This window comes from Dreissena polymorpha, chromosome 7 (genome assembly GCF_020536995.1).
Source record: "Dreissena polymorpha isolate Duluth1 chromosome 7, UMN_Dpol_1.0, whole genome shotgun sequence".
Classification (NCBI taxonomy): domain Eukaryota; kingdom Metazoa; phylum Mollusca; class Bivalvia; order Myida; family Dreissenidae; genus Dreissena; species Dreissena polymorpha.
Window position 1 is genome coordinate 108,666,142 of NC_068361.1, and position 9,190 is coordinate 108,675,331.

A 9,190-nucleotide genomic window follows, 5' to 3' on the forward strand; every position below is an offset into this window, starting at 1 on the left:
TATTGACCAGTTTAATTGAAACGTCTTCTTTAACCTCGTAGAACATAATAATTTTACATTATGTAACGTTTTCCAAGAAGCAGCTAGTTAGATCTAGCAATTGCCTCCTGTAAAGTTCCCGACATAAAAGGCATGACTGAGGAATAAGATATTGATTAGTAAAGGACGTCTCTTAAGTTAAAACAGATCGGTTCTTAATCGAGAGGGGTGACTCTAATAAATAAACACTTAACTTGTGTTACACGTATTATGTTACAACTTTAAACGCAACAGCACCTCGGATAGTCTCGTGTGATTTAATTAAACATTTAATTCAGTTTCATCTTAGTCCCAAGTTAGGGGCAAACAGTTAACGACTTTCGCACCTGTAAATTTTCATAGTTTTAGCACTCTGATTATTGTTCTAAAATATTATAGATTTCAAACAGACTGCGTGTGAAATGTCAAAAGATAGTACTACAAACTAGACAGCACGCAAATGATTGCAAACGAGCCGCGTCATGTACTTTGATTGAATTTTTGGTGTTATTGCTCACGGTGTTGTATTTGTGAATATGGTGGTAAAGGAGATTGTGATCAACATGACGACGAAGACCTATGTTACGATATTAAAATGATGATTACCTGACCATGATGCTTTTAGGATGATGATGATGATGATGATGATGATGATGATGATGATGATGATGATGATGATGATGATGATGATGATGATGATGATGGTAGGTATAATAAGCGTAGAAATAAGATTGCATTTTCTTTGATCATAAATTATCAGAATAAATAATTGGACACTTTTTACGCTGTGTGAACATGGACAGCAGGCAAATGAACATACGTGTTTTCGTTTGGTCGTAACGCAACCGCAAACGTTTCAAAATTATTTATATATACATGGAAAAAATATTGTCATCAAACAACATCGATGATATGTACTAACAATGTAATATCAATCTGTACATACAAACGGATAACCGATCAAGAAGTGACTATTTTGATTAAAAAATATCAAAACAACTGGAAACTATATATTAACACCGTAAGAGGCGGACGGAATGAATTAAGAATTCATAAGACATTTAAAGCTAGTTTTGAGACTGAACCCTTTCTTAACTGTTATAGTATGCCAATGGTAAAAGGAAGTGCATTAGCTAAATGTAGATGCGGGGTTACACCCCTTAGAATAAAAACAGGCATATACGAGTGGGATTCCCCAACATGAAATGACTTGCTTTAACTGCCTCACATATATAGAAAATGACGAACATGTGTTAATGCACTTCAACTTGTATGACATAATTCGCCAAGATATTGTTCGGCCTGGGGCGTAGCCTCAAGGCCATAGTAATGATGATATCAATTTCTGAGCCTATCCGAATTGGCTGGCTGCCAAAAACCACATTCACAAAACTCCGATTTACCACTTAATGCATGCGCAATAAAATAAGTTCTTCGCAGATCTCAATAACACGCCTTGTAAATACAAAACATCACTACATAACACGACAGTGTCATAAAAAGTAAAAAAAAAACAATATCGAAGCAAAATTGCTAAACATTGGCTACGACATAGTTTGTATTGTTTACATATTCATGCGAGAATAAGTTCCTCACTTGACGGTCTAGGCCAAAAAGATACGAGTGTTTACGGAGACAGTAAGAATTTTTTTTTCTGAGACATTTTTTGAAGACATTATATTTGGTATTTATAAACATATTTTTAAAATATTGTTATTTTATTTTGCGTTAACAAGACATTCCAGAAAAAATAAAATAAAAACAACAACAACAAATAGTCACGATCATTCTCGGAAATAGACGATGTAACCGGATATGGTATTTCACTGCGTAGATCGAGCGCGCAAATCGAGCGCGAAAAGTTTTACGTGAGACAAAGTACACAATCTGCTCACCGTTCTTTATCAGGGTAAGTGGATTTTCTTTTGTATACACATAACAAAGGAAAAATAAGTGTGTTCCTGATATGTTAATTATGTAATATAAATCTATTTTAGGCTATTGAAAGTGATTTATTTGACGCCAATATTAACGTCAATGTTTTTGCGGCAATGTTGTTGTTGTTGTGTATCTTCACCGCCTATGTAGACAAACCTCTACCAGATCTGTATAGTTGAACAAAAGGTTATCGTTCCAACCACCAGTATCGTGTAGTCCTCCATCTGTCTATGTACACTGTAGTATATACACACATATTGTTTTTTCTTACAGTCTCAGAGCTTCTGCACTTAACCACTTGGGTCGATCCGTATAAATTCGGACAAAGGGAGAAATTCGGACAATGCATCCTTAATGCATTTAACGCCACACTACATCTAGCCCCAGACCATTAGCGCCTACAGCGCTTTGATTGATTAATAAGTAGAGAGATCAAAAGAGTGACACGCAATATTTGTTATCGACAAGCTTCCAAAAATACTAGTCGTCTTTAATAGTCGTATACTTTATCGGAGACGTTATTGGTTAGTACGTTCGTACTCATTTAAATGTATGTGGATGTGATACGGCTAAGAATTGTTCAGATAAAAAAAACAACATCCACCTCGTTAGTCATAACTCTTTGATTTTATTTACGCTATTTTCAATTTACAAAAAACAATAAACATCGTATATCTCTTTTTATTAAAATATGTCTTGCTAAAAGCTACATCATATTCACGAACAACAGCACTATGTGGTTATCACATGTTTGTTAAGATAAGCTACCATTCAATCGAATATTTAACATATAGCAAAACATTCTGATTTTGTTCAGGATAGATTAGATTTGATTTTCGGGTACGTTCAAGATGAAGCTTAAAAGTGCCTTATGTTTAAAAATTATGACGTCACCCAATTTCAAACCAAACCCGGTAATGTATTACGTCATAACTGAACACATGGTACTTGCAGGTCATCAGAAGCGAATAATTCTGGTATTAATGCTTTTGAAAGCACATAAACACCCAAAATCAACGAACATTTCGTACAATATTTCGAAAATAAAGTTATACAAAAACGCAAGTTTCCTCAAAGCAAAAACCATATCGTTGCAGGAAATTAAAATGGAATATATTGTATATAAAGAAGTGGAACTCCAGCTGATGGAGCAGTATGTTCTCATTATATACAATTAGTTGGTCCATATTTAAGGCAAGTGACCAATTGCAAAAACAGCACGAATCAGCACTATACGAAACAGCATACATACATAGAAGAATAAAGCTGGAGTCACCGCCTTGGAACGGTCAATCCAAAGCATTGCCACAAAAATAAAAACGAGCATTTTGTATCAAGTTTAATCTATGTAACCATACCACATCTTACGGAATACCGTTAGTGCCATCGTGGTTACACATTAAAACCCAGAGGGCGACAATGCGATAGTCCGATAGTACGATGGCGACAATGCGATTATACGATGACGGCAGTACGATGACTATCGAATGGTCGCCATCGTATTATCGCATTGTCGCCGTCGTACTATCGCATTGTCAACATCGTACTATCGCATTGTCCTCCTCTGGATTTAAATGTGTAACCACGATGGCCTTAACGGTATTCCGTAACATCTAGCGTTGAAAGGTTGGCTATTGCTTTAATATTACCCCTTTTACAAGGAGGGGGGAATGGGGGTCTCCCCTAGATTTTTTTTTTTAATAAAGACGTCATATGGTGGCATTTTCCTTGTTTTTTTACAATTATTTGAATTTGCCGCGACCCAGTCAAAGTTATTTGAATTATTGATTGGTTAGTGAAAAACGCCATTTCAACAGTTTTTCAGTTCTATTGTGGCGGTCTGTGCACCTGATATCTCCTCAGGTACTATACGACAATAGTTTTAAGCATTGGACAGCTTTCCCCACAAGAACAGTGGTGACTGAGACATGAATAAACCATGTCACAATGACAAAGTTAAACGTCGGAAAGACAGATTGCCGAGATGGAAACTCGATATTCCGTTCGTATGTATCGCTACCGTCTGAGCTATATGAACTCTTCCCTTATTCGCTTTCAGTCTCGTCATACAAACGCAAACAGAGAACAATCTGCTCTATCGTAGCGACATCTGTGACTTCATCGGCTATGAATCCAAAGCAGGGCGCTGTTTTGCAGGCTTTCACTATATCTTCACTAAGTATACCTCCACAAATTTCAATCAACTCATTTTGAATGTTTAGGGAAAGATAAGGTGTCTTGATGGTTTTTGATTCCAAATGCTCTCGCAAGAGTTTGTTGTCTTCGCTTCTATACTAATAAAGCTAAGAAGTTACTCCTACTTTCTTCGTGCCTGCGTAGAGAGATGTTTTTCTTGCCAAATGATGGTTTCAATACCAGATCAAAATTGGTTGATATATTATCAAGGTAAACATTCTGACAAAGTTAAAACAATAATAAGTCGTAAATGTGGTTCATAACACAGTTAATGTTAGATTTTTAGACACATTTTACCAAGATTCATCAAATTCCATCTTTACTAATGCTGCAAGATAAACAAGTTGTCATTGAGACCTTTATGGTCGTTACCTGTTAATTTAGAACTTTATGGTAATTATGTGTTAAGTGAGATCTTTATGGTTGCAACGTTTAAATAGAGACCTTCAATGTGTGTACGTGTTTATTTAGACCTTTTGGTTGTTACGTGTTAATTGATTCCTGTATGGCTGTTGCGTGAGACTTGTATAGCTATTAAGTGTTGATTGATACCTTTATGGTTGTTACATGTTAATGAGACTTGTATGGCTTGTGTTTTGGTACCTCTATTGTTGTTATTTGTGTCGGTACCTCTATGGTTGTTAAGCGTGTTGTTACCTGTATGGTTGGTATGTGTGTTGGTACCTCTATGGTTGTTATGCGAGTTGGTACCTATATGATTGTTATATGAATAAGTCCCTCATTGGTTGCTATGTATGTTGGTACACTTATGGTTGTTATGTGTGTTGGCACCTCTTTAGATGCTATGTGTTTCGGAACTTTTATGGTTGCTATGTGTATTGGAACCTCTATGGTTGTAATGTGTGTTTAGACCTCTATGGTTGCTTCGTGTGTTGGTACCTCTATGGTTGATATTGTGTTGGTATTTCTGTTGTTATTAAGTGTGTTGGGACCTCTATTTTTTCATCTTTTCGGAAATGGGGAATGGTCCCTTTGGATTTCGAAAATGTGTGGCGTTTGACTAAAATTAGGAAGTTATTATTGTTGTTTTTGTTTTGCTAACAAATGCTTCAACATTGAAATACATGAGCTTTCAGTAATATATTTACTAAGGTTGAACATATATAGATGCCATTAAACCAAATATTGGGATCTGTAAAAATATTTCTTTGGAAATCTCCAATTGTGGATTTCTAGCTCCCATTCGGAAAAAACACATACACGCTGTTCCATTGGGAACAGGGTTGTCCATTGGGAACAGGGTTGATAACCGGACCCAATTTTGAATGATAAAAAACACTGGACCTCTATGGTTGTTGCGTGTTTTGGAACCTCTATAGTTGTTATGGGTGTTGGTATCTTTATGGTTGTTGAGTGTAGAAAATCTCAAATACCTAAAGTATCAACACGACTGTAAGATATATTTTGTTTTCTCTTTGAAATAACGGTACCTTCTTTCTCTGGTAGGTTAATTGATGTGTACCATACCTAAACACATTTTTTATCGAATGTCATATCTTGTCATATCTAAATTGTATACGGCTTACAGATCACGTACGGAATATAGCCGTCCACTTAATGCAAGAGATGTATCGTGCACTTGTCTAATATGACAACTGTTATCCCACTTCTTTTGCTCTGGATCAAGTAAACGCTCCTTCATTAAAATATAATTAGAAAGTACGGACACGTACCTCCTGGTTGTGTGATGACCTTCAACTAGTCGAACCAAGCATGTAACGAGTTAAGAAAAAACTATGGGTGTCTAAATTTTCACGCGTTTGTACTTTAAAGCCTCTTCAACAACATAGTACACACATTTGAAGAATGTTCATCACTCGGTCGTGTGGGCGCTGATGTTTTTCCAATATTAAACAAAATGATCTACCCCGGTTGCCTCGATAATTTTTGACCACCAATAAACATGCCATAAACATGTCCTTGGTAGCCTTTTGCGAATCCAAACTTATATTTAATACTGTATACATGATATTTTACACTGATACAAAATTGTCGAAAAATCCTCTGCAATGTAGTTATGAGCTCGGACATGACATATTATGAAATTTATGTTGTATCATTGAGATTGTATTTCGTTTTGCTTCCATTTCTGTTAGTGCATTGTTCTTTGGCTTTGTATCGTTAGGGATGCTGAAGAACATGAACATTTGTCTTCAATGTGGCCAGCAATAAGTGTTCATAAGAGGTATTTAAATTGTATTTGTAATGGATCTGTTGATTTAGAATGATCTTATGTAGAATTTTCGAAAAATTCCAAAACTAATGTTTCAATTCATCACATATCAAGAATTACAATTTCGTTCATTTTCACGTCAACGCTGCATTCTGATCGGATAATTCGCCAACGTTACCTGTTTTTCATTTCCCGATGAACCTTATACGTGTTAAATTTTATTCATGAGCGTACTACGTTTTCATAAACCGTTTTCCAATGACGTCATTGTTTGTGCGAATAATAACGACGTTGCTTTTGATTTTTCGATAGCGAATGGCAGTAATAACACCGAAACTTAAACAAAATTCGTACGCAAGCGCATAGAAGTCCGTTTTGGTCATTGAACGTTTGAAATTACAGGTAAAAACGTCTTTTCGATGTATAAGAATTACACATACATACAAACCTATTGATTAAAAAAACACCATGATCTTAACCAGGTTACTCAACAGTATTCTCATTGTCAACAAAAAATGTCGATAATTACTTCGAAGACAATCTATTCTATTCATGTAATGTGATATAAGTAAGGCCTTCGACCGGGCTTGAAACAAATACCTCATATTTAAGCTTATACAAGTCAAACAATTTGCAAATATCATTAATTCGGCTAAAAAGGGTTCTTTATATTGCAGAAATCAAAAAGGATTCCTCAATTGGCTCGTCCTTTTCGCGACCAAACACCATACATGGTGGGGGACGTCAGGGATTGGTCCTCGGACCTTTGTTATTTTTAGTTAACATTAATGATACATCCGACAATTTATTGAGCTCAGTCAGACTTTTTGCCGATGTAAATTAATAATCCGTCTCTTTTAACGGCATTAACGTTATCGAAAAACCATTCAATCGCGACCTGCTTAAAATAAATCAAGTAATGGGCGAAGCAATGGAGTGTTCACTTTACCTTTTCTAAAACTGATATGGTAATGATAATGTATACTTTATCTTATTCTCAAAAATAGTCCGCGATATATTTTGGTAACAATATTTAAACGTTTAAACAAGTGCATAAAAGTGCATAAATATCTTGGTCTAACTTTAAATGATGATGGGACATGACATCAATATATTCAGAATATTACATCGTCTTCCACAGATAAAATATTGGCCAATATGAGGATGTTAAAATACAAACTAAAACTGTCAAATAAATGTATATCTCATACCCAAGAACCATAATCTGCACCAGCAGAATATCAGATACATTTTATGGATTGTATATGCAGACACGATGAGTAGTAATATGCTTATGTAAATGAAATATTTACCCTGTTCTGTATAAAACACAGAGTGTATATTGCTGTCCTTAATTCAGACTGAGTGCGGTTATGTTGTTGGTCATTCGTCAACAGCGTGACAAGTGCTGCACATTGTGTTTGCAGAAAAATCGCACGATCTCGTGATTGTGAAATAATGTTATCAAAATTATATATTGTCCTATATGCATGAGGCATGCGCACTCCAGATATTCCTGGTGACTTATGATCAAAACCATAGCTTATCGTATTGAACACTGAAATGGAAACAACATGATCACGGTCGTCCAAGGGACAAAATCTAGTATGAGTCTCGTAGTGATAAGACTGTCTCGAACAAATGTTAAGATTCACGCCATAGTTTTATTTTTCTCTAGCTAAAGAACCAATTTTATTTAACTTTTCTTCAATGCTTGCTATTGCTTACCCAAGGGAAACAGGGTACTCAGTTTTATGAGTATATTAATAAAGTCCAGGCATTTGTAACCATCTTTACGCTGGAATTTCAGATAAATATTGCCGAAGATGCAGCTCTTAATACTTATAACGCCAGTTTTTGCAGATTGACTGGCCAGGCAGATCAAAAGTTTGGTTCAGACACAGTGTAAGGATGGTATATTCCATAGTGGAAAAGAAGAAATGATGCGCATATTCACCATCTAGTATTCTGTCCACATACTGAGTTTCATCAAAATACGTTTTGTTTTGTCGCAAGATCAAGATTTTACTTTAACTCAGGTGTATTTGTTTTGCGACAGTAACCACATTTTTTCTGCCAAGCACATACTGATTTAAATAACATACGTATGTTGCATATTGCTATCTATCTGAAGAAGAAGAAAAGGTTTCATGAATCAAACTTGAGTACTTTTTCAGTAATCGCATGATTCAAGTTTCAGTGTTCAATTATTTATGTAAACAGTAGAAACCACAGTTCTGTCTCAAGACAATTGAAATTACTTACTTAATTAGTCGCCACATGGCCCTCTATCCACATACCACATTTCATTAAACTAGCTCTAGTTCAATTTGAGATATCGCAGCATCCAGATTAAGTCGGACAAACGAAAAATCGTACTCACGGGTTTAATTTATATCCCCAATGTTTGCATCGGCAGGGAACTAAGAATTCGTAACATAAATGCATACTGATAAATGTTTGCATTCTGGTTACGTATCTCACCATTTATTTAACTAGATTTTTCCGGTCTAATTTCGGATCTCATTGCTGACAGAACGAATTTACATGGCTTGTTGTACACTGAAAGACAGCAGTTACTTCGAAGTGTCAAATGAATATGTAGTAAATAGAACAATTAATTAATACAGTTCACGAGCGTCAAATTATAATGCTAATTATACCAATTGTTTACATTAAATCTCTAAGTTCTTCCTTGCAAATAGGACATCCTGGTTTTGGATTGATTGTTATTTGATAAACACGAGATCGGGCGATTATTCCGTCATTAAAATGCATGTCTCAGCCCAAGATGGTGAGACATGACCAGCGAAAATGTGCATTTCTAAATTAACCTCTTATAAT